Consider the following 25,012-nt stretch of genomic DNA (forward strand, 5'->3'; position numbering starts at 1 on the left):
TGGCAAAATACCTTCCTGTTAAGTGAACCTCTGTACTTATGAAAGTGGAGATTCCCATTGGAGCAGGGAATCCATTACCCAAAAGGATACTCCTCACCCCCAGTCTCCACTGCAAAGGAATTGGAGCTGCTTAGACAGCTTAGCTGCTGGCCACATGGAGATTATGGGATTCCAGTGAACTGAAGTTGTTATAACTAAATGCAAACACCAGAAGCCTGGTTCTCTTCCATCTCTAGACTTCACAGGAAAAACTATTTTTCTTCCTTGAGGGAAGGAGGGGAACTGACCTCTCTCTACAGCTGACGACTCGGTGGATGTTTACAAGTGTGTTCGCTGCTTTAGCGCTGCAATAAGCAAGAACGGTGTGGACAGAAAATCAATGACCGAGCCAAGTCTGTGTGGAGCAAGGCCAATGCTAGAAATCCAATGCAGGAGATTTGCCTGCTACCTGTGTGGTCAGGCCTCTCTTCATCTGTATTAGGAAATGTGAGGGCTTGTCTGTACAGGGAACTGGGGAAAGCTGAAGACTTCTGAAAAACTGAGGAAAGTGCAGGACTCTCTGGGAAAGGGACTTAGGTGAGAAATTGAAACAACTCTCATCTCCCTATAGATGCCTTTCACTCTTGTGTAGCATAGTAGATTAACAGAGCTTTCCCTTAGTCCTAATCTAAACTAGTGGTTCTCAGTCTTTTATGTACCAGGACGTATTTGTAAACGGCAATGGCCAGTGCCCCCCAGCCTCCCAATGTGTAGGGCAGAGGGTGGGTGTGTAAGGGAGGAACGGAGGTGGGGCAAACAGCTGCTCGCAGGCTGGAGCTCTACCAGCCTGCAAGGGAAAAGCCAGTTTCCCACATTTTTCCCCATTACAAAGAATCCATGTTGAAAGACGATTGATCCATTTTTAAAGTTTGTTCGCAACCTTTTCATATATTCTTGCAACCCACAGGTTGAGAAACATTGGTCTAAACCACAGATACGAGTGACATGATGCTAGGCCTATGATGTTCAAGTGACACATGCCTCTGAATGGTATGTAAGTAAGGGGGGAGGGGAAAGGATGATCTTTGAAAATCTCGGCACAAATTTTGTGTTGGGGATGGGGTGGGAGGAAATGAATGCCGAGACAAAGCAGTCTACTGTGATCTGCAGCAAGACTACAGACTGCACACACACATACTGCCTAACTGGAGATCTGTAAGGGCAGGTTTGAAGTATACCATTTGCTTCTGCCAGCTAATGCTGCAGTCTAGGAATGTCTGTGAGCTCAGGGAGGCTTGTAGTACTAACCACCGAATGTTCCCCCTCCGCTGTCCCTTCTAGCCCCTAACAGCTATGAAACCGCCTGGAACTCACTCCTTGCTGATCACTAGGAAGGGCCTAGGCTCCCCCACCCCCCTTTGGAAACCTTATCCTTCTGTATTTGCCTCCTAGCCACAGTAACAGCTGGTTTCCAGATGTCCTCCTCCTTCCTCAGCCTGATGCTCTTTGTTCTGTACAGAAGTGCCCCGAGGCACCGCAAAGGAGGCCAGGTCCCGCCTTGTGGCAGCTGCCCTGCACATGCATGACAGACAATGGGGAATTGTTTTAAACATTCAGTGATGCTTGTCCTAGAGGTGACTCTTCTCCAGGCCAAAGGCAGTATCTGGTGTGCTGGGTGTAGCTCCTGCTGCCCACATTGTTGTTCTGGAAGGGGTTGAGAGCTCTGAGCCTCCTGTGTAGCTCTCTGCAGTCTTGTCAGACAAGAGAGTATGGGCAGTTTTTAACTTGGGAGCAGCCTCTTTGTTTGCTTTGGCACCTGGCATAGAGCCTTGCAGCAGATGAATGTCAGCCCTGCTTCAGCCTCTTTAGCCAGGTCAACCTAGCTTCAGCATATAATTGGATGGAAGCACTGGGCAGCACTGAAGGGACTGTGCGGTACCAGGAAAAACACCTTGCTTCAGAACAGAAAGGGGTCCATGGCCGCAGATGGAGAGGGACGGACAGGATTCCTGGCTGTGGATCTTGGTTTAGCAGCTGACGGCCACTCTGTGGCACTTTAGTAGCTATAAGTTCTTTACCATAGTGGTACCCCGGCTCCATGCCCATCACCACAAAGGCACTGGAGGAATTCATGGAGACTTCTAAGCAAAGTGTGTGGTTGCTTTTCTCAACTCTTCCAGGCACCCCACGTCGTCTGCTCCAGAGGACCCCACCACCACCACCACCACCACCATTTGTGGGATCTGGCCGTGGCATTCTCCACCCAGCTGCTCTTCCTGCTCTGAGGGGACTGGGGACTTAAGGCCTCTGGGACTCTTCTTCTGCTTCCCAAGGAAAAAGTCCAGTAGTGTTTTTTGGTGACAGGCCTGTCACTGTTTTTAATCTGTAGGAGAGCAACGTGCAGTCTGACCATCCAGACTTTGAGGACCAATCCCATTTCCCATGTATTGTTAACAGGGAGCACAGGACAGGAGTAAACAGAGACTATCTTGTATTTTCTGTCAGTCTCCAGAGTCTCTTGGTGACCTCTTAGCCTTTCCTTTTGCTCATTCTTGATGGAGTAAGTGGAGACCCCATGTACAAGAGACAATCTCTACAGTATCTCATCCTGCCTCCAATGAGACAGTCATCAAGACTTCAGAGGATTCCTGGAAGGCAGCTGCATCATTGCCCTATTAGTAGCATAACTGAGACAGCAGTTCCAGGCTCTGTGAAGAGGTACAAAAAAAGTTGATGTCAAAGTGATGGCTGACTGCACCACTGCAACTGGTGCAGCCCTGGGTGCTGTGTAAATGTCCCAGATGTAGAGCTGCTCTGCTAGGCATCTGGCCCCTATAGTGCCTGTACTGCGAAAAGGATGAGAGAGGGAATCTTTCCCCAGCTGGATTTGGGATTTTAAGCCCCTTTACACTGCTCTGACTTTTCTACCCACTAGGTGCATCTACATGCATGTATTTACTGTGCAGTAACCAAAATCACTGTGCAGTACAGGCGCACATCTACATGTGCATGCCTGTATCACACAGTAAATATGGCAACTTGAGGGTAAAATGTACACCTGATTTGTTACTGCACAGTAATTCACATGTAGACACCTTACCGTGCAGTAACACTCTGTGTGTGGACTGACTTGGGACTAAAGTTAATGTGTTAATGTGTTTTAATACCTGCACATTTAGATGCTAGCCTATTCCCACTTACTGCGCAGTAACTTACTGCACAGTAAATTTAAGCTAGTGTAAATGCACATGTAGGCACGCCCACTATTTAAAAAATGTGTCCCCGCTGAGCCAGATGTCCTCAAGGTTGAGCATAGGCCCAATGTACCTAATGCAACAGAGAGAAAGCGGGTCTGAACAGAAATGAGGATCTCACCCCAAGTGACCATAGCAAGGCTGGACCAATTCTGTTTACTTTGAGAAGGAATGCTGATTTTTGTCATAAAGAAAAGCAGGAGGACTTTGAAGCATAAATATCTAGCTAGCCAAGAAAATGCTTTGATAAGGTAGCAATCAAATTTTCCATGTTGAATTTTTCTACTCCTGATGTAATTGTACCTGATGCAGCTTGCCACAAATAGGATCATCATTTTCATAAGCACAGTTCACCCAGAATGTCTAATTCTGAACATGTCCTTGTGAGAAAAGGATGGCTCAAGCTATTTTGCAGTCTTTTACATGCAAATAAAACTTGATGTTTCTCCTAGAGCGGATCCCCCTAGTGGGGCATTTCTGGAATTCTCTTTGAAGGGTGTTTTTTATTTCTGCAATAACCTATCATTAGTAATGAGCTCAGTTGGACCCCAACCAAGAAGTGGGGGCAACTGCCACAGTGCTGGCTCAGCATTAAAGAATGCATGTCCCCACTGGACAAGATGTCCCCAGAGCTGAGTATAGACCCAGTGTACCTGATTTGTAAAAGAGAAATTACCTTCAGGCAATTCATATGTGGTCCTTGGTGCATTTATGCTCAGCCTTACTCCTGAATTTGAGTTTCTGCAGCATGTTTCCTCCTTCCTCCTCTGAAAGGTGCCTTTGAGGAATGGTGGGGTTTGATCCATAAGAAATGGGAAGGATGAGGCAGCTTGTATGTTTGTTAATGAGACAAAGGTGTGAATGCGTGTTCAGTGGGGGCTGTCAAGAGCAGTTGTTCCTGGTGCCAGGGACTGCACATTCATTTCAAATTTTACTTACGTATGAGCTCAGTTTCACTGGCCCAAAATCCACTTCCTGGATGCAGAGGTTGGAAAACTGAGACTAGTCCAATAGAAAGGCCAAGAGGCAAGTCTTAATTTGAAAGTGATGTGTTGCAGACCAAGCTGGTAAGCTGATTTCTGGCCACAGTTCCGCAGTGACCCAACGTAATCTCCACCAAAAACACCACAGGATTGAATCAAAATAGGATACTGTAAGGGTCTAGGCCCCTGGGGAATACCATGTGCCGTATTACTCCCCCAGCTCTCAAAGAATGATGGAAAGTTACTGTGAGGGGTTCAAAGACAGCCATAAATAAGAAACTCTCTTAATGAAAAATGCATTAGGAATATTCGCCTTACAAATGAGCTGAATGAGAGGGGACAGACGAGAAAGCTGAGAAACCATGAGTAGTCTAGAAAAGGTAAACTGGGAGCTTCTGTCTTTCATGTTTGGTAATAAAAGAGCAAGGACTTTTGGGAACTGTACGGAAGTTCAGGAAAGCTAGCTCAGTCTAAAAATGGTCATCCTGATCTAAAATAGACTACCTCAGAGTAGGGTTAACTTAGATTGGGTAGGCCAATTTTAGACCAATCTAATCTTCCTGGAACTTTTGCACAGTTCACACTTAGATTGACTTATCTAGGGATCTAAGTGTAAGGTCTGTGCCTGGGTGAACTAAGTTAAATCAGGTGGCCATTTTTAACGTGATCTAACCACCCCTTGACCTAGGGTTCCCGTAAGTCTCGGTTTGGCTGGGACACTCCAGGATTCTGCAGCCTGGTGCCAGCAGTAGCACGTCATGAAATGCACCCATGAATACCTAGACTTTCTCACCCTACTTTGCCCTAAGAAACAGCACTGAAACCCCAGTGGCAATCTGTGTACAAGTCAAGAGAATATTCCAGAGAATAAACCCTGACTGACCTCCCAGGTTTTACTGTGATCATGGTTAGCTATACTTTAAAGTCAGGCAGGCCCATCCTGATCCTCTGGTCTGACTTCCAGCACAACATAGACTCTACCCAGTGGCTCCTGCCCCTAGTGCAGCTGTGGATGGAGCTACAGTTGATCATGTAGAAGGCCATCCAGTCTCAGTGTAAACCACCAAAGTGATGGGCAATCCACTGTGTCTCTGGAACAGTTATATTAATGAGTAGAACTGGATGGAAAAATGTGAATTGAATGCAATTTGTAAAAATTCTGTAATTCTGCTGAGAAGCGGGATGCTTTCCTGTCAGCTCCCTTGCCCAGCTCCTTAGCAGCACGTACTGAGAGTCCTGGGCTCAAAGACAATCTGCCAAACAAACTGCCCCAGAAACAGGGCTCCCTGCGGAGCTACAAGGAAAACAATAGTTCTGTTTCATTAATATCTTTATAATCTTAGCTTTTCGTTCTGAAATAGGTGGTGTCCAGATTTCACTATCTTGGTATCCTCCATAAAATGAAATTACTGTTCCCTGCTCAACTCTATAATGACAGATGACTAAACAACTCCTTTTTTAACACAGATTTTTTTCTTTTTTACAAACTTAATAACTTTTATTCAGTAATGATCCTCCGCTGCACTCACCCCAGCTGCATTAGGAGTTATGAGCAAAGTTGACCTCTGCGGTAAATCAAGGAGTCCCTCAAGCAAGATAAGCTACTGAAAAACAGCAATAAAAATATATTCAAGCTCTAACCTAGATTCTTACTATGGGAAACTTGTACTAAATGTCAACTGGATTTTCTACTTGCCAGTAGTTGTTCATAGGTATTTATATAAAAGAGAAGTGTTTTGGCTTTGAAAACAAACACGGCGATTTTAACAAAGGGTTCCCAAAAAAACTTCCTTTTTTTTTTTGCCAACGATGAGCCCAGTTTCCCAGCAGTCTGGTTGCTGTGAGGAAGCACAGGGGAATTGGATTAATCTTCCCCATTTAAACAAAAATCTTTCATAACCACAGGTAAGGAGGGAAGAAACAGTACTTGGCAAACACAGTTACTTTAAGTGCCTTTGCTGCAAGTGTTTACACTTTCATCCTGAAAAAATGGATTATCATGTTAATACAGGAGTACATCCAGCTTGCGTTGTTTGAACAGAGATGGAAATGAGAAGATGTTTAGAAAAACCCTTCCAATCTGGTGCAATCTAGGTTGTTGCAAAGCCCAAAACCCATCTCTTCTTCAGAAATGATGCCAATGCAAGGATAAATCATTCGTATGTGAGTTGCCTCAGCAGTCTTTGGGGTAGGTGTTTAAAGCTTCGCTACTAGTAGTAGGCGAGACAACAGAATTATTCTGAGTCAGACATCAATTTACTGAATGCAAATGAAAATGAAGCTTGAAAATGAAGTGAAGCTGGAGTGACTCAGGGTGCAAAAACCTAAGCAGTGTATATGGAGATACTGAACTGCCCACACACCACTGTCCCCATCTCAGCCTTGCTGGTTTAATCCAAAGGAAAGGCAGGTGCCAGTATGTCTGAGGCTAAGAAATCTTCCAGGCTGCCCCTCTTAAGTTTGGCATTACAACTACTTGCCTATATAGTTGTACACTAAATTGTTTTCCTACTAAGAAAGCCTCTGACAGCTCAGCTCCTAGGGTACATCGCTGGCCACCCTCAGTATTTGTAGCTCGTGAAAGTGCCTAATGCTTGTAAGTGCCCCTGTATAAATTACTACATAATTGTAATAACATTTGCCATCTTGGGATGTCTTGCTGGAATTGTACATCAGAGAGGGACACACAAATCTTATGAACTGTAGGGCTGCTGACCTGCTTCCCCAGCCTGGGACTGATTGAATGCCATGCCCAGAGTCTGCTCAGAGCCTCCAGGGCACAGTTTAAGCTTCAGACAAAGCCCTCACAAAGTAACACCACAGCAAAGATACTCTCCTAATCAAAGCAGGCTGCTGAGGCCTTTCCCCTCACATCTGGGCTTCAACCCAGGTCTAGCTACAATGGCCCACCTGCTTCCCCCCTGCAACCCCTTTCAGCCCTTTTTAGAAATCTCACAACCCCTTTTCAGCTGGTTTTGATAATCTGCCTATGTCTTATGGGGACCAAACACCTATTTGTAAAGGGATCTTGTCTCTAAGCAGGGCTGGCTTTCCCCACTGCCCAAGGCACTTGAAGAGGCAGACAAGCCTGTAATTCGCACCAAAACAAAGGTATTTAAGACTTTGTCTTGATTTGGAACAAGCCCTGATTTCAGCCATCAGAAGAGCTCCACCAGGGCAAATTAGAGCTTGCTTTAGATGCAGTCCTGGTGCTGCTGTCTGAGAGGGTGAAATTGTGACTTGTGCCAAGGCCAGGCAAGGCCCAAAAACACTTGAACCTCCATTTGTGACTGAATCAGGCGACATGGCAGAGCAGGAATATATAAGCAATTTCAACCAATAATATCCTGTCTTAGCTCAGGCCTTGCTAAATTCAACCTGGTTAGCATTCAAGTCCTCTCTTCTTTGCATCCTATTTATACAATCTTTGGGCCCTGCTGTGATCTTGTTCTGCCAGAAGTAGATTTAATGCCCGCTAAATTCTGTTTCAGCTGAGGGGAATAAAAACCAGCTAATATTATTTTTACCCACATCTAAAAAATACATAAAAGTATCTAAAAGGATCAGGTAGTATTTCAGAATCAGCAAAAGCCAGAATTGTAGTGCTGAATTAATACAAAATTAAATAGTGCCTCAGGAAAGTACTACTCCCTTATTCTAACCTCTATTCAACATCTTACATTACATTTTTAGAAGATGAAAATAAAGATGTAGATGGCAAATATTTGGTTTTGAGTACCCTTCAGAACCTTTAATATAGATAAAAGTTGGTTGGGATGGAGAAATTGTCCTGTGGACCAAAAAAATTAATTATGGGATTAAATAGTAATTGATAAGTAGGAATGTTAGAAGTAGACATTTTGTCTTGCAGGGTATCACACTTAATACATCACACTCAAGTAAGAAATACCCTTTCTTCTGTCCATTGTTCAACTATTATAGATATATTTTTGGCCACGTGCACTAATAATGCACATATATTAGTTATATATGGAAAGTGGATGGAGTTAAGGTTGTGTGTTTGATTCTGATGTAAGGAATATGGTTATTGATTATATATTGAATGTGTTAGGAGTCTGTGGCAGATGTGAGCCAGCTGTGACTTTAGATCAGGTTGCCATATGGCTATTAAGGCTTATGAACAATGGTTGCTTTAGCGGCTTAGCTGGTGATTTCCTTACTTTGCTAGTGATGGTTTTAGAACAACTTGCACTCAAGCTGTACTGTAAGCTAACTTTCTTGTTTGAGGGAACTGGTTTATGAAGCTAGAACATCTTAGATCTATGGATACTGAATATGAAGTACATCTCCGCCTCCATAGCTGAATGCCCTTTTGCCTGCAGAGTAGACTGAATACTCCTTGTGGGCAAAAGTGTTCATCTTAGCTGATGGGCTAAGAACAACATCCTTCCCAGAGGACCAAACATCTGCAATCCTCTGAGTACTACATACAACTCCAAATATGCATCACAACTTTGCAGGAGAACTTCAGAGAAATTTAGAAATCATCTTCTTCACTTAACCTACTTCAAAGAGATCAACTCCAGGAGAAAAATCATCACATGCTACAACAACATAAACGAGAAAAATCCAGACATCTTCCCAAACATTATATGCTGTATACAAAGAAACTGCCAACAATTTTCTACAACATCCATCCAACATAAAAAGAAGAAATGGAACCATTTACTTCAGGAACAACTTTCCCAACAACAAAACAACCATCAGAGAAAACACACCAACACTGTACACCATTCCAACTGCAACCTTAATGAAACTGAAAGATGCAACCAACCCTCAAACAGCATCACTCTCTCCAGACACACACACACCAAACCTAAAAAATTGTCCTCTCTACTGGCCTGAATTTTTATCCAGAAAAATACCCTAATAAAATACTTCAATGTCGAGAGCTAGAAGAATTCTTCTGATGCCTCTGCCTCAAGGAATATTTCCACAACCAAAATGAATCCACTTCCAACAACACTTTATCCTTTGACATTGAGGAAAAGATCAAACCCCCAAAAACCCCAAAAGCCATCAGATTGGACACCTAATAGCGGAGGAAATTCTAACTATGACCACTATATTGACTGGTTCAGGGGAAGAATAAACAATGAAATAATCAACAACACATGCCACCATAACAACCTCTCCCTCTCAGAGAGAAGGGCAACAGAATCCCTAAGATCAAACCACCAAATAGTAATAAAACCAGCAGGTAAAGGAGGAGTTATAGTTATCCTTAACCATGAAGACTACATAAAAGAAGCCAACGGACAACTCTCTGACGCCACCTACTACAAAAACTAGAGGCAGATCCTACTCCCCTTTTCACTTTCAAACTCAAAACTACCATCAAATCATTTCCATTAGAACTACAAGAAAAAATACAGACGTTGATCGCCTCACTACCCAACACAGGGACTTCTTACATACTCCCTAAAATCCACAAAGAAGGGAACCCTGGCAGACCTACCATATCTAACCATGGAACCCAAACTAAGGAAATATCATGTTTCAGCAAATCAGTCCTCAAACCTCTTGTCACACAAAGAGCAAGTTTTGTCCAAGACATAACAGACTTTCTATGAAAACTTAAAAACACAGACCACCTTCCCAGCAACACCCTCCTAGCCACCATGGACGTTACCAGCTTATATACCAACATCCCACCCTAGGATGGCATCCAGGCCTGCCTTACATATCTACAAGCGCAAGATTACACCTTAGAGTACAGACCCAAACATATTACTGAACTTTCAGTATTACAGCTTCACTTTCAATAATCAACACTTCCTCCAGACCGCTTTCAGTTCCAGAAGTGTCTGTCTTGTGATCGGCTGCAGCGATTGGCCATGGGGGGACCCCCCCAGTCAGCAGGATTGGCCATGGGGGAGACCAGTTGCTGACTGGTTGCTGGGGGGGCGGGGCATGTGTCCCCCCCGACTAAGTCGCCTATGTTTCCGACTATTTGAGTTGGTCTAATAAAAGATATCGGATTTACCCAAAGAACCTTGTCCACCTCAGCTGATGTCACTTGCCTCAGCTTCATGATTCAACATTTCTCATGTCCATATTTCAAAGTACAGATGTGTGTGTGGACTGGAGGCAAACAGGGAGAGAATGAAAGACATCCCTCTCATTGAGAGAGAAGTAGGTGTCAGAGTGTATATTTATGGACAGCCTGACTCACTGCCAGGGCCTGAGAGTGAGTCATCAGTAGCAAGAGGAAGGGAGGGGTTGTGTGTTGTAATTATACCCAGTGGTGGCCTTAGGGGCCCTGAGCAAGAGGGTCATTTGGGGCCCTTTAGAGGCTTAATTTTGATGACCTCTAAGCAAGTCAGACATTTTGGATTTCAATTTCACTTTGCCCTATCCATGAAACTGCAATGAAAGTATCTTAATACAATATTGATAGTACAAATATTCAGTCCAATTTATTTTTATTTTTATAAAGTGTGGGGCCCCGGGCGGTTGCCCAGTTTGCCCTCACCTAAGGCCGCTACTGTTATACCCTTGTGCTGGGTCAGGGGCCCTTGAAGATGCCTTGGAGAGAAAGAGCCTGGGCAAGGGGCCCCACATGGCTTCAGGTTGTGATGGTCCTAGAAGGTCCTAGAAAGTTTTGGCAGTTGAGGAGCAAGTTGGGGGCTGGTGGCTGTCAACAGTGTGAGCTCCTGAGTTTGGGCCCTCATTCCTCCCCTCCATACTGTTTTCCTTAAGAAAGATATCAACATCATTGTTGTCATCGCCAGTCCCTCCAAGTTGAGGATGATGTCCATCAGGCTTGATGGGTCCTCAGGTGACTAGGAGCCTGATTCTGGATACACACATTCTTTGGCAATGGGGGGTACGTTGTTGCATGGGGGAGTGGGATTCACAGCCTCAGGTTGGTCATCTCCTCCTTCCTCCGCCACTGCTATTCCATCTCAGTATCAAGTTGTGGGGCCTCAGAGTGGTGTGCACCTTAGTGGACCATGTCCTTCTTGTCTTAAGAAAGACATGGGGCAGATCCCTCTACAGGTGTGTGTTTGAGACCTACTCCAGACTTGTGCTAAAGGTTGTTCTCTGTTGACACAGCTGTGAATGGGCACATGCTCCTTTGAGCTGGGGAGTCACAAGGGGCTGGATGTACTGCTAGCCAAGTCACTTCCTTCTGCACCATTGGCTGTATCCAGGCTAGCTCAGAGGGTGTCTAAGCTCAGGAGAACCTTTGACTGTGACTTTTTGATCCATTCCTTAGGGGTCCAGCAGTGGCCCCTGGGTTAAAATGGATAATAGTAACAATAAGGAAAGGGAGGCGATACTGGCAAAGGGATGGAAAGGGGAGAGGAAAAGCTGGCCTGAAACAGCTCATGCTCTCCTGATCTTTCCTACACAAGCTACAGAGATGCCTCAGGCTGAGGGAAAGACTCCACAGGTAGCAGACACCCACATGGCAGTCCAGTCTTGCATCATTCAGAGATCAGGGGCAACTGGGAGAAGTAGAGGAAGGGGTTAGCCAGCCACACCTCTACCAAGTCAAGCACAAAAACACATGGGAGCTTAAGCAGCCAGACTCCAGTGAACTCTTTGGAGCACAGAGAAATCTTGGGTCAGGTCAGGGAGCTCAATGAAAAGGGCAAGGGCTCTTTTTTGACAGAGGTGACTGGAGAACATGCAGCATTGATTTGGTGAGCCATTGCTTTGGTGATGAGAAAGATGACCTATGTGGTCCATGGGAAGCACTTGCCCCCATTAAGGGGAAAGAGTCATTGCGACAGTGGAGCACCTTGCAAACAAGAAGCTGCCAAATATCAGGAGCAGAGAGGAGCAGCACTGGACTGGAAAAGTAGATCTCCAAGTCTTTTGTCTATTTCCCCTTGTATGTGTATTGATTCCTGTTATACATAAAACTGACACCATTTTGGATAAAACACATGACAGGGATATTGTAATTATCCCCAAAATGTTATGTTCCAAACACAGGAATTATTAAGACTGAACTATTTTAAGGGGGAAAAACAAATCAAAATTATGCCAGAAGCCTTAGCTCTGCTGCTTATTCCATGAGGAGGGGAATAGAAAGAATACTGATTGTGCCTTTAACACCAGATTGGTGGAATCTGGAAACATAAAGAAGTAAAATGCTGCATTCAGAATCACATTGTTATTGCAGCACAACCTGTAGTGCAGAGTTAAGGTTGAGTGGATGCCTTAACTGTACATTCTCCTGGTTTAAGAATATGCTGAGATTTCTTTGGAGTTAATCCCTCACTCTAAATATCCTGGGTTTATAATTCTTGTTCACAGGGGGATTACTGCAACATTACCATAATGCATTTTAACCTAAACAACTGATATGCCCTCTCTACCTTGACTCTAGCTAATTGTATTATGTGTTGGGCAATAAATAGCATTAATAATGTTTAAAGTAAGTTCTTGGCTGGATGGGGATTTACAAAGTAATGGTAATCCTGAATCATAAGAAAGATATATGGTACACTTGGCCCATAACCTCGTAAAGCAAGCACCCAGTACATTATTAGTATCAATCATGCAGGAAGTCCACAACAGTTTTTACACCAGCTCCACAGGCCTGTGATATTCCTTTTTGACTTCTTTAGGGATTATATTGCTTTATTTTGGATTGAATTTGTGGCTGTGCTCTCCTTCCAAATGAATGCTTAGCATGAAAGAATGAGAGAGAGAAGGGGTTGGAAAATATGACTAAATATGGCTGAGTTTCTGATAGAATAGTCAGCCCCTCCCTGCCAGCAGCCACAGCTGGACAGCCAAAGGTTTGAAGAGAACTGGGAAAAACTGCAGACCAGCCCTCCTTTGTTTTCTGTGGGGAAATCTATAGCCCATTGTCTGGGTTAGAAAATTTGGTATGCTTCTGTTACCTATAAAATTGCATTAGGCTTTTATATTTCCTGTAGAGGATTATGAATCATCTGGACTTTCTATAATTCAGGGAGAGGGCTAGTTATGGACTCTTGCAGTGGGGGCTCTTAATTGCATTTGAAATAATCTAATTTTCTTGGAGATGAGAGCACTAATAGTCAGCAGGGAGGACCATGTATTCCAGGATAGATCCTAGTAGTGTTGCATGCCTGCTGGTTTTATATGAACACCAAACTGTGTACACAGATTGTGGTCCTGATTCAGCAAAGTACTTAAGTCCATGCCTTACTTTAAACATGTGAAGCATATCATTGTCTTCCATTTAGTGTTGTATGCTTGTTATTAGACAAGTGCTGAAATACATTGCTGTATGGTTGGTCAAAGTCTTTCCCGCATACATGTGGCCAGGTTAGGTGTCTCTGTGTTCATGCAGACATCCAAGTTTCATGTACATTCATAAGCAATTGGGAGTATGTGCATGTGTGTGGATGTGCACACAAAGTGGGTTTGCTCACCTTCGAAAATGTTGCCTGGAATATTCTCTTGACTTTTACCCCAGATTGTTGCTGGGGTTTCACTGCTGTTCTTCAGAGCAAGCCTGAGTGAAGGGAGAAAGTATAGGCATTCATAGGAGAGCACGTGTGTAAAGCTATGCAGATGAGTACTCCCATTGCTGTGACTGTTGGACTGTAAAACAGCCAGCAGGTGGAGTCATCTATAATGTATGCAGCAAGTTCCTAGAAGCTGAACTGGATCCAGGGAAATTTCAGATAAAAAGGTGAGAATAGGGAAAGCGTAAGCAGCACAGAAGTGGGAGAATGTGGAATACACTACAGTTTAGAACCTCCGTAGCATCTGAGGACTCATTGGTGTAGCTGAGGAGGGGCATGTGAGGATGGCTTAGACCAGTGGTTCTCAACCTTTCTTGTAGCAGACCCATTTTTAAATATTAAATGGCCAGTCCCAGCCCAGTTCCCCTCACTCCCGACCCACTACCCCCCATCCCCAGGCCCAAGCCCCCAGTGTGTGGGGTAGGGGGTGGGGGTGGTGCTATTGGAGCCCCAAAGAGCCCCTCACAGGCTGGAGCTCTGTCAGCCTGAAAGCAAAAAGCCACCATTTCCCACGTTTTTGTCCTTTAAAGGACAATCCATTTTTTAAAGTTTGTTGATATGTTATTAAAGTTTGTTCATGACCCTTTCATATATTCTTGTGATCCACTTTTGGGCTGCAACCCACAGGTTGAGAAACACTGGCTTAGACAACTTGCCACATCCTATTCTTGCTGTTACTCCAGGGTTCAGAGTTTCCAGGCATACTTTACAATCATTGGAATTTGCACTGGCTGCTTACAGCCTCAAGGGCTATGGACAGACATTAAAAAAGCTGAAGCCTGAATTGACTCAATCTTTGCAGGTTAGTCTAACCTGGCTAGGCTACATCACTTTCTAACTGTACAGACATCCCAGAAATGCAGGCACATGCCGACAGTGGCTCAGGCTAGAAGCCAGGGGGTGCTAAAGTAGCCCTCTCTTCCTTCCACAGCACTCAGCTGGGGGTGGGGGGGAGGGTGGGGTGTGGCCAGGCCCTGGCAAAATGCTCTGATTAGCCCAGTAGGGGATTGATAACAGTGTTTAATCACCCCTAACTCAGTATTTAGCAGCCCATTAAGAAAACAGAGGGACATTAATCAGCTACCTGTTGATTCGGCATGGATAGTAGCCAGCGCATGGTCTGCTAGCTAGTAAAGAGACACCTCTCCGCAAGGTGGAGGGAGCGGGGAATTCCTGCTTAGCAGGAAGTGGTGAGCGAGGAGTAGGTGAGCAGCAGCCAAGGAACAGAGGGGAGAGGCCAGCCCTGCTGTAGAGCAGAGAGCCCCGCCCAGTCCAGAAAGCATGCTAGGATGCTAGGGGTGTCTGATTCATTTCAAACCAGCAAGAGGTCTGGGACAGATATTGCATAAATTGGTTTGACCCAAATCAGTTAAGTCTGATACTACATTCAACTAGTAGTATCTCAGGTGTTGGCCTTCTCCTCTGCCATGGTTCCCTGCACAGGGTACAGAGAGGAAAGCTGAGGTAACAGTTATTGTAGCTCCTCTATCCCAGAATCCCTCCATACTGGAGAAATTCCCCTGTGCTCATTAAGTCTCTTTTAGACCAGAGATCTGTACAATACTGTATATACATTGCTGCATTTGTAAGCCGCTTTTTGATAAGCCCATTGGTAAAAAGCACATGGATAAAAATCAAATCAGGCAACTAATTGGAGGAGGTGAACGTGAGGTGGGATCAGACAGGGTATATAGATCTTAAGACAGACAACAACAGCGAAGTCAAATGTTCTACTTTTACAAAACGGGCAATCTTCAGCTTAGTGGACCTTTTTATTAGTGTACTGTATTCTCTTTGCCTTGCCCGACTGTTGGATTGTGGAATGTCTCTGGGGCAGGGTATTTGCGTTCCTTTTATTTGTGTATGAGTTAGTACATTGTGGTCATTGCTGGAAACAAACAATAAACTACTAACAATCAATATTGTTGTGTTTTTTGGGCATCCATGTAAACCAAAATTTTGACTTAAAACACAAACAAACCACCAAACCCACAAACCAGCCACTCATGTCCTATTTACATTGTGGTGTCCATCTAAAGGTGTTACACTTTAGAGCAGGGGCAGGCAATTATTTTGGGTGGAGGGCCGCTCACTGAGTTTTGGCAAGCCATCGAGGGCCACATGACAAGCAATCAGGGGCAGATAAATATTAAAATTTCTAAAATGTTTAGGGGCCCCGCGGGGCAGATAGAATGGCCTGGCAGGCTGCATCTGGCCAGTGGACCACATTTTGCCCACCCCTGGTTTAGAGGTATTGCTAAGATATAATCACTAAGACATGCCTGCAGAGGATGTGGCTTCGAATTAACTGCCAAGCATTGTATCAGTACCAGACCATCAAAATAGACACCAGACACCATGATCTTCCACTGCAGTTTTGACAAGTTGGTAAGGATGTTGCCTGGCCCCTTGTAAGTAGCTGTTAAAGATCTATCTACCCCCTTTCATCTACTGTCATGTCTGCATTGTACAGTTGAGCACTATTAGAGATACCCGTGCTACCTCCAAATGAGTTGGTATGCCTATACAGCATAATGCAGTGTTGTACAGTTACTAGCTTGAGTCCCAGACCCCATGTAACCATGCTGGCATTGCACTGTAGCTAAGCTAATAAGCCTGATTTCTTGGGACTTCCTGCTTCTAGTTCCACAGCTAGTGCATGCAGAGCTAGTAGGCAGCATCTCCACATGGTTCTGCGTCCTACTGTGGAGACATACCCTACCTAGTTTATGTTCTTTCTTGATGTCATCCGCTTTTACTGCAGGTGAGTCAATCACCTCTGCATCCTCACCCCTGAAGATAGATTATGATTAATTTTCCAGGCCAGATCTCACTTTTTTTGTATTGATATGACTTTTAGAGGGGGTTGTGGCAGGCCAGTAGGGGCACTTCTGCACTGAGACACCCATCTTGCTGCACCTGACCACCTACCAAGCTCCAAGTGTCTCCCCTGGGACACCTACAACCAGCTGACCTCCTTCCTGGAGCACACTTGCAAGCCTGGGGTAACCACCACCCCTGGGGTCTGGTCATTGCTCAGGCCCTATGCCCCACCAGGGTGCATAAGCCTTGTAGACCTTAGCCCCCTGAAAGATCTTGAAGTGCTTCCTTTAACCTGAAGCACAGAAAGTAGTCTCCCTTAGTCAGCTAAACCAAGGGAATAAAAAATAAAAAGTATTAGCATTCCCTCTGAAACATGCACCACAAAGCTGGTTATAGTAGACAGCTTTATTGGGTATAAGAGAGTAGGCTTGGGGTGGGGTACAAAGTCAGAGAAGTATCAAAAGAATACCCAGAGCAAACAGAACTGACCTGATAGCTATTTAATTCACTTCTAAATTACTGTAACCTACCGTTCTAGTTAACTTTCTGGTAATTTACTCACTTCAGCATCTCAGAAGAAGGTAAGAGTTGTAGAGATTCCTGTTGCTGTGTAAATGTTCCAACATGGCTGTCTTCCTTCTTGGAGAGCCTCTCTCTTAAATAGACCCCCGACCTCACCTGCTAGCTCCAATCAAGGCTGGGTGCTGTTTTATGCTGACCAACCAATGTGAAAAGGATCACACCTTGAGTGGGACTCAAGCCCCTGCCCCCAAGTCATGAGGTCAGAGCTCAAACCATAGGGAGGTCAAATTCCCTCCCTCATACCTGTGGTCAGTCATGTACACAGTACCCCAGGGCAATCCAGCTGGCAGACTAGTGAGAGGACAAAGAGAAAGGGGAAAAAAAACCCAAAAAGAGGAGACTGGAATGGAGTTATTTTACAGGGGTAATTTTCTTTTTCAATACAGGTATACTGGTACAGCCTCTGGGGTGGCTGTCATCAGTACAAAGGGGTTAAGTTGATTACAGCTTATTTCCCTTTCCTTATAGAAATAGTATAGTATTGGTATAGAAATAATACTGGTATACAGCATCCATGTACTATTGTTGCTGTCCCCCTCCCTCTCCAAAAGGGTGACATTACTTTAACAGCCATGGTACCATTATAGTAGTACAGCTTTTAGGTTGCAGACAAGCTCCCAGGGATCTTCAGGGCAATCAGCAGCCAACAACTAATTTCATTTGCATTTAGGAAAGGTGGAAGATAGCTACAGCTATTCAAGGAAGTTTCATGAGCAGATCTTTTGTGGGGTCACAGCTGCTGATACTGCTGTGTCATGGGAACACATGGAGGTTTAGCTACTTTTGCCAATGCTGCATGTCCTCAGGATGTGAGTTGTGTCAGCAGAAGCCCCAGTGTAGTGAGGATAGGTGCTCAGGGCTTCTGACTGCTGATTTTGCTATGATGCAGCAAAAGCTTCAGTTTCCCTTTCTCTTAAATAGAGCTAATACTGACCGCACCAGCATGCTGTGAAGACTAATTCATTAATCTTTGTAAAGCACTTTTACTTTTTGTTATGGAAAGCACCACAGAAATATGGTCTGTCATGGAAGTGTTATAGAAAGCAGATGATGTCTTAGAACAGTGGGGACCAACTTTTTTGGCAGGCATGCCACAAATTAGCCCTGCACCCTTTCTGAATGCCACTCTAGTCCCTTTCCTCTACGTGATCTGCTGCTCAGCTTCTTGCTCTGTGCTTCCTGCCTGACCTGATGCTCTGCTTTCTGCTCCCCGCCTTGTCTGCCTCTGTGCTTTCTGTCCCCTCCCCAATCTGCTTTATGCCAAACAGAGGTTGCCCGTGCCACGAGTGGCATGCATTCTGGAGGCTGGCTACCCCTGTTCTAGAATATGCCAGTGGCAGCTGCTTGACAGTTTTTTAGGTAGGACACAGTGACTTGCCTTAGCTTTTCATGGGTTCATTAATTGAACGCAGTATGGAAAGTGTCCCTCAGCGCCAGATAATAGCAGATAGATTGCTCAGTTAAGTCTAGCAGTTGCTTACTCTTTGGAGAACTCTATTGGAGTGTCCTCACATTGAGTCTTCACCTCAAACTTAAAAAACAATTAGCTGTTGTGAATGATGCATTAAACTAGGATAAAATAAAAATGTGTTTATTTTCTCCAAATGGGATAGTGCCCCAGTCGTTCAATTCTTCGCTCGTCTCCAACTGGAACCCAGAATGGCCTTATTGAACGCTTTAATTGAAAGTTCTTTGGCATGTTGTCTCATTTTGTTGAACAAAATCATGAGGACTGAAACATGTATGTATATATGTATTTTTATCCTTGGCATCCTGGCAGACAGAAACTGCAGATAAGCTTTCTCAGAATATGTGCCATTTCATGTAGCTTTATAACTGTTTTAAAAAAAGGTACTTGAACACTGGCACCTAATAGGAAAAACATTCTATTTTTAACGTAACCTTGAAAACTATTTCTGTATTGGGAAAAATAAAGCATATAGGGTGGCTGAAGCCAAGTATAACAACCGGAATTCAAAACTGAAGCCTGTGTAATTTCATTAAGATTCGTAACAGTTATAACCATAAACTACGATAAGGCTAATTGATTCTCAGGCTACAGGGCATAAGATGATAGCTAGGGAGTCAAGAAGGACGTCTCAACTCCACACATTCACTAGTGGTAGGATCATTGTGTGTGGTGGGGTTTGTTTGTTTTTTACTGCCTTCTCCTGAAGCATCAGTGAATAATAATTGTAAGGCAGGATGCCTGAGCATACAAGGCAATGCTCAGTCCCAGTACAGCAAACCTGTTGGATATTTTAAATGGTAAATAGCTTCATCCATACCGTCTAACCAAGAGCCAGATCATGATGATGACTTCAGTTTAAAGCTATGTATACACTAGAAGTACTTGCAACAAAACCAGTAAGAACAAAAGTGCAGCAGGGCACACTGAAGTGAACAGGGAAGTTCACTTATCTTGGAGGTATTGTCATCTGATATGGTGGCAGCACAAATATATGCCTTAGAACAGGGAAAATCCAAGTAATTTTTTGTCCCTGTTAAACTAGTTTAGAAGTTGAGACCAATTAGATTGAAGATTTTGGGACAAATCTAAAGTTAGTTTGATTATATGGGGCACAGCAATGGAGAAATACAGAGGGGTGAGGACAAGGCTTCAGATCTGTGCAGGCTGCTGCCTGTGTCAATTTGTAGATAACAAGAGGCCTGAATGGATAATAAATGCGGAGCTGCGCAGGACAACATGGGAGAAACCTAGCTACATCATCAAACTGCTTCTGCGGCAGCAAGGCTTAACTTATAACAGTATCAAATAAGGTGTGAATTTAAATCCATACAACAGTGATTCTCAACCTTTTTAAACTCCAGAGCTGTTCTAAATTTAGTGGCACCCTCTGCAGATGAAAGCAGAGGGAGCCCACCCTTTTCATTGTGCAAGGGAGACATGCCATGATACACAAAGCCCACCAGGTGCCCCTGACCCACTTGTCTTCCCTTCCATCAGGCCAGGCTGCAGCAGGGCACCCCTTTCCTGCCTCAACTGCTTTCCAGGTCTGGCCCTGTATGTCTTCTGGAAACAGAGGCACAAAGGGACAGTTCCACCTGGTAGTAGTGCAGGACAGCACCTTTAAAGGGATCCCATAGCACCCTAGGGTGCTGCATCACTCCAGTTAAGAATTACTGCCATATAGTTATACACAGATTACATCTGTTGACACTTGCTCTGGAATGAGTGATTTTGTTTCCATTTAGCATATGTCGCTATGGAAGAGGCCTAAGCTAAATGAGAAGTCACTGCTTCTGGAATTGCCAGTGTCTATACAGAGAGTTTACTAATGTAACTATTTGTTTAATTATAGTGTGTAACTGGGAAAAATTTCTGGTATGCGGGTCCTATGAGATGGGCAATGAAGTAGGTATAAATAGTCATTTTTCAACATGACAAAAGAGATTAATGATGCATGCTCTCAAAAGGCACTCTGAGACCAACACTGGAAAATGAAGGATAAACAGTGTTGTGGTAAAATCTGCCAATGAAACAAGATTACTTAGCTCAGTGAGATTACGATGCGCTCTAAACAAGATAGGCAAGTAGGAGCATGGTAGGAAACAAAGTCTAGTGCTGAGAACTGCAGGGAAAAGCAAAAGGGAAGGAGCGATTTGAGCATGGGAGGCAAGGGGATGGCCTCTGAATAAGAACTTTCTAGACTTTAAATGCTGCAAGCTGCAAGTGGGAGAGGAACAGTGGGAAAAACAGTGCCCCCCGCCCCTCCACAGAAAGGATGTGGACAAATTAGAGAGAGAATTCAGTGGAGGGCAATGAAAGTGGTTAGGGGGCTGGGACAGATGACTTATGAGCTGAGCCTGAGGGAACTGGGCTTATTTGGTCTGGAGGAGAGAAGACTGAGGTGGGGATTTAATAGCAGCCTTCAACTACCTGAAGAGGGGTTCCAAGGAGGATGCAGCTAGACTTGTTCTCAATGGGCGCTTGTACATATGTCAGGGGTTTAGTCCTCAGTTTTATTCTATGCCCCTTAAATCGAAATGGTGGGTTTTTAATTGAGACCCACTGTTTCAGTTTTTCCATCGTGTTACATACAGCAAGGGGCCCGATCATTTTTTTTTCTTTTTGGAGCTGGAGCCTGCCTGCAGCCAGGGGGTGAGCTACTGGGGCCGGCGCCTTGCCTAGCCTCACGGCACTCCCCATCCCACCACCTGAGCCAGCTGGAGGACACCAAACCAGTCTGCTTTTCCAGTCTGTCGCTGCCGTCTCTAAACACTCATGTGCCACACTATCCATCATGTTGCCCTCGCATCCCGCCCAGACACCAAGTGGCGGAACCTGCTCAGTGAGGGCATGGCTGGGGCACCCCAGTGGCTGAGCCTATATTTCACCTTCATCCCACCAGCCACTGGGGGCCTGAGCTGGTGGCTCCTCCATGGAGCCGTTGCCACAGGCGTATATGTGGTGAGCTTCACAGGCCCTGGCACACATGCAGGAATGACACATGCCCCTGATGGCTGAGGGAGCATGGTGGTAGTGGGAGTGCGGTGACGGTAAGCAGGAGCTCCTGCACACACCAGCAACAGTGTCATTGTCGGGGGGCAGGTGAGCGCCCACAGACACCACCAGCAGCATCGGCATTGGCCAGCGGTGATTGCTGACCACCCACAGATGCTGCCGCAAGTGTCAGCAGCAGGGATGGCAAGCAGTCACTGCACGCAGGCAGTGGTTCCCTTTTTTGTAGGGGATGCACGTGCACCCGCATGCATCCTCTACGCGTCGCCCCTGGGCACATGACACTCAAGTGCACCGGGTTGCAACCCTTCCACCTCCACCTTCAGATGAATTTCACCCCCACCTTTTTATTTTTGGGCACTCCATCCATGGCCCCACCAAGTCCCGGGACCTCCTGGTCAACGTCCTCCTGGCCCTGGCCAAGTGGGCCCCTATACATAACTAGGAAGAAGGCTCTGGCCAGGAAGGTGCCTGGGGAGTGTGGGGCTGCTTTTCTCTCACTCATCCATTCATGTTTCTGGGCAGAACATCAATGGGCAGCATCCACCAGCTCCTCGGATGTCTTTGAGGACCAGTGGGTGCGGGCTATGGGGCTCTGCTCAGTGTCCCCCACCCCCCAAGCACTTATTTTCACATTTTGACCCTTTAACCCCCTGTCACTCCTATCCTGCTTTTTCCTTAGTTGTCTCCCCAAAACATTTAAAAAAAATTAGTTGTGTCTTTCACCCTTTGGCTTCACACAGTGGGGGCTATTAGTTAGATGGGTGGGCCTTAAGGCCCATGTTAACTGGAAGTGGCAGGGGATGAGGATGGTGAGCAGCTGGACGCAAGGGGGCCGTTGGCTGTGGGGCACCCTGTGGCCACAGGTTTTGCAGGATAGGAAGAGCTGGCTCTGACCCGGGCTCCTAGCAGCCCATGGCCCTGGGGCACACTGCCACCATGGAGGGAAGGACTAGGTCTCCAATAGATCAGGGGCCACTTGGCCTGCCGGCAGCTCAGCCCCTGGCCACAGGAAAGGCAGGCAGGCTCTGCCAAAAAACAAAGAGGATTGGGCCATGACTGCAGGGGCGACATGTAGGAAGGGGGTAGACGTGGGTGCACATGCATCCCCTGAGTGTGGTGGTGCACCCCCCAACAAAAAGGCGCTGCCAACACTATCGGCGACGCCTGTGGGGAGTCACTGCTTGCCACCCGGCCGCCAACACCACCAATGGCATCTGTGGGCAGTCAGCAATCCCCGCTGGTCTGTGGGTGGTTGCTGACCCCTGGTCGGCGCTCGCCCCCCGCCCCCCCCGCGACTGACGGCACCTGCAGGAGCTTCCCTACTTACCACTGCTGCGCTCCTGCAGTCGCCATGCTTCTCCAGCTGCCGGGGACACGCGTTGTTCATGCATGACTGCTTCTGCCTTCAGCAGGCTCCTGTGGCTGTCAGGATGCCTGGGACCACCTAGGAACAGGCTGGCTTGCCCCTGGGGCAGCGCAGGAAGGCTGCAGGACAGCAGTTGGGTTAGCTGGCAGCTGAAGAAGGCATCAGGGGTGGTGCACAGGGTGCTGGAAGCCCGGGCTAGCTGTTAGCTGGCTGGGTGCTGCCCCAGCTCAGAGGCACTCAATGCAATGCTTCTCTGAGCCTGCCCAACCTTCCAGTGCTTTGGGCACCATCCCCGCCACCTCCTCCAGGTGCCAGCAAACCCAGCTGCCCTCTTGCTGCCGTTCTGCACTGCCCTAGGGACATGCCATCCCATTCCCGAATGGCCCCAGGCATCCTGCCACCTGGAGGAGCCTCCTGAAGGCAGAAGCAGAGAAGGGCCCGATCCTGTTTTTCTGTGGAGCCTTCCTGTCTCTCCTGCAGCTGGGGGGTGGCCAATTGACAGCTGCATTGTTGCAATTTGCAATGTTGCGAACTAAATTACATCCAATGTAGTTTAGTTTGCAAGATGCAAACTCACTTAACGCCCTCAAAACTCTTGCACGTGCAGTGTGATGCCATTAAGCCACACAAAGTGACGTTTTTGTCATGTGTACATGGTAATGGTGTCACGTATACAAGCGCCCAGTGGTGGCAGATGACAGAGCAAGGAGCAATGGTTTCAAGTTGCAGCAAGGGAAGTTTAGGTTAGATATTAAGAAAAACTTTCTCACTAGGAGGGTAGTAAAACACTGGAACAGGTTACCCACAGAGGTGGTGGACTCTCCACCCCTGGAGGTTTTTAAGACCCAGCTAGACAAAGCCTTGGCTGGGATGATCTAGTTGGGGCTGGTCCTGCTTTGAGCAGGGGGTTGGACTAGATGACATCCTGAAGTCTCTTCCAGCCCTAATTTTCTATGATTCTAAAAACCCTGGCCAGACCCAGGTCACTCTCCCTGTCTGAGATCACTGTCTGCCACTGTGTGACCCAGTGATGCTGAGCTAGACAGACCTGTGGTCTGGCCCAACAAGCAGCAGTTCTTATTCAAGAGCCCTTGTGGCATCAAGTCAAGGAGTGGAGGCTAGGAAGGAGACCTGTTTGTTGGGGCCAGCTCAGCCAAACGGCTTCTGAAGGCTTTACGGCAGGGGGAAGAGTGAGCCCAGTCTTGGTGTGTAAAGAGTAAGAGTGATTATTTGTAGCATCAGTATGGCACTGAGCCGGCCTGGGGGGGGGGGTGTATGTGTCGGGGTGAGTGTGGGGCTGAGCTGGCCCTGGTGTGCTTGTGTGCGTGTTGGGATGTGTGGGGCTGTGGCTGTGCTGGCTCAGGGGGGAGTGTATATGCATGGGTGTGCTGGGGGAGGGTGTGTTGGGGTGTGTGTGGGGCTGAGCTGGCCCTGGTGTTTGTGTTTGTGTTGGGGGAGGTGTAGGGATGTGTGGGGCTGAGCTGGCCGGGGGCGTGTGTCTGTGTACGTGTTGGGGAAGGATGTGTTGGGGTGTGAGGGGCTGTGCAGGCCCAAATGGTGTGTGTGTATGCTGGGGGAGGATGCTGGGGCACGTGTGAGGGTGAGCTGGCCCGTGCGTGTGAGTTGGGGAACAACGCGTGCCCCCAGTGGCGGTGGTGGGAATGCGGTGGCACCGCTGATGGGGTGGTGGCAAGGGCTGTCAAGGGGTCGGCGACCACCCGCAGCTGCTGCTGGCAGTGTCGGCGACGGCCAGCGGGGAGGGCAGACGGCCAGCAGATGCCACCGGCGGTGTCAGCGGGGGGGGGGCTGGCAAGCAGCCGACAGCGTTGGCAGCGCCTTTCCGCAGGGGGTGCGTGTGCACCCCTTACGCGTGGCCCCTGCCGGGCGTCACTCCCGGTCCCCCACTGCAAACGCACGGAGCGGGGCCGGGCCAGGCCGGGAGGCTCAGCCGGGCGGGGCCGGAGAGTCCGGCGCCGCTCCCCGCCCGCCGCGGCCGCCATTCCGCCCCGCCCGCCCGGCCGAGGCCCCGCCCCCAGGCCGAA

General features: G+C 46.7%; 1 long non-coding RNA gene across 1 annotated transcript; it reads left to right on the plus strand.

Moving 5' to 3' along the window:
* Positions 1 to 4,337, plus strand: LOC149866211 (uncharacterized). Its single transcript, XR_016441837.1, has 3 exons — positions 1 to 576; positions 947 to 1,029; positions 2,160 to 4,337. It is a non-coding gene; the product is annotated as an uncharacterized LOC149866211 (long non-coding RNA).
* Positions 4,338 to 25,012: the final 20,675 nt, after the last annotated feature.

The sequence above is a fragment of the Crocodylus siamensis genome, chromosome 4 (assembly GCF_052110815.1).
Source record: "Crocodylus siamensis isolate JL-2025a chromosome 4, ASM5211081v1, whole genome shotgun sequence".
NCBI lineage: Eukaryota > Metazoa > Chordata > Crocodylia > Crocodylidae > Crocodylus > Crocodylus siamensis.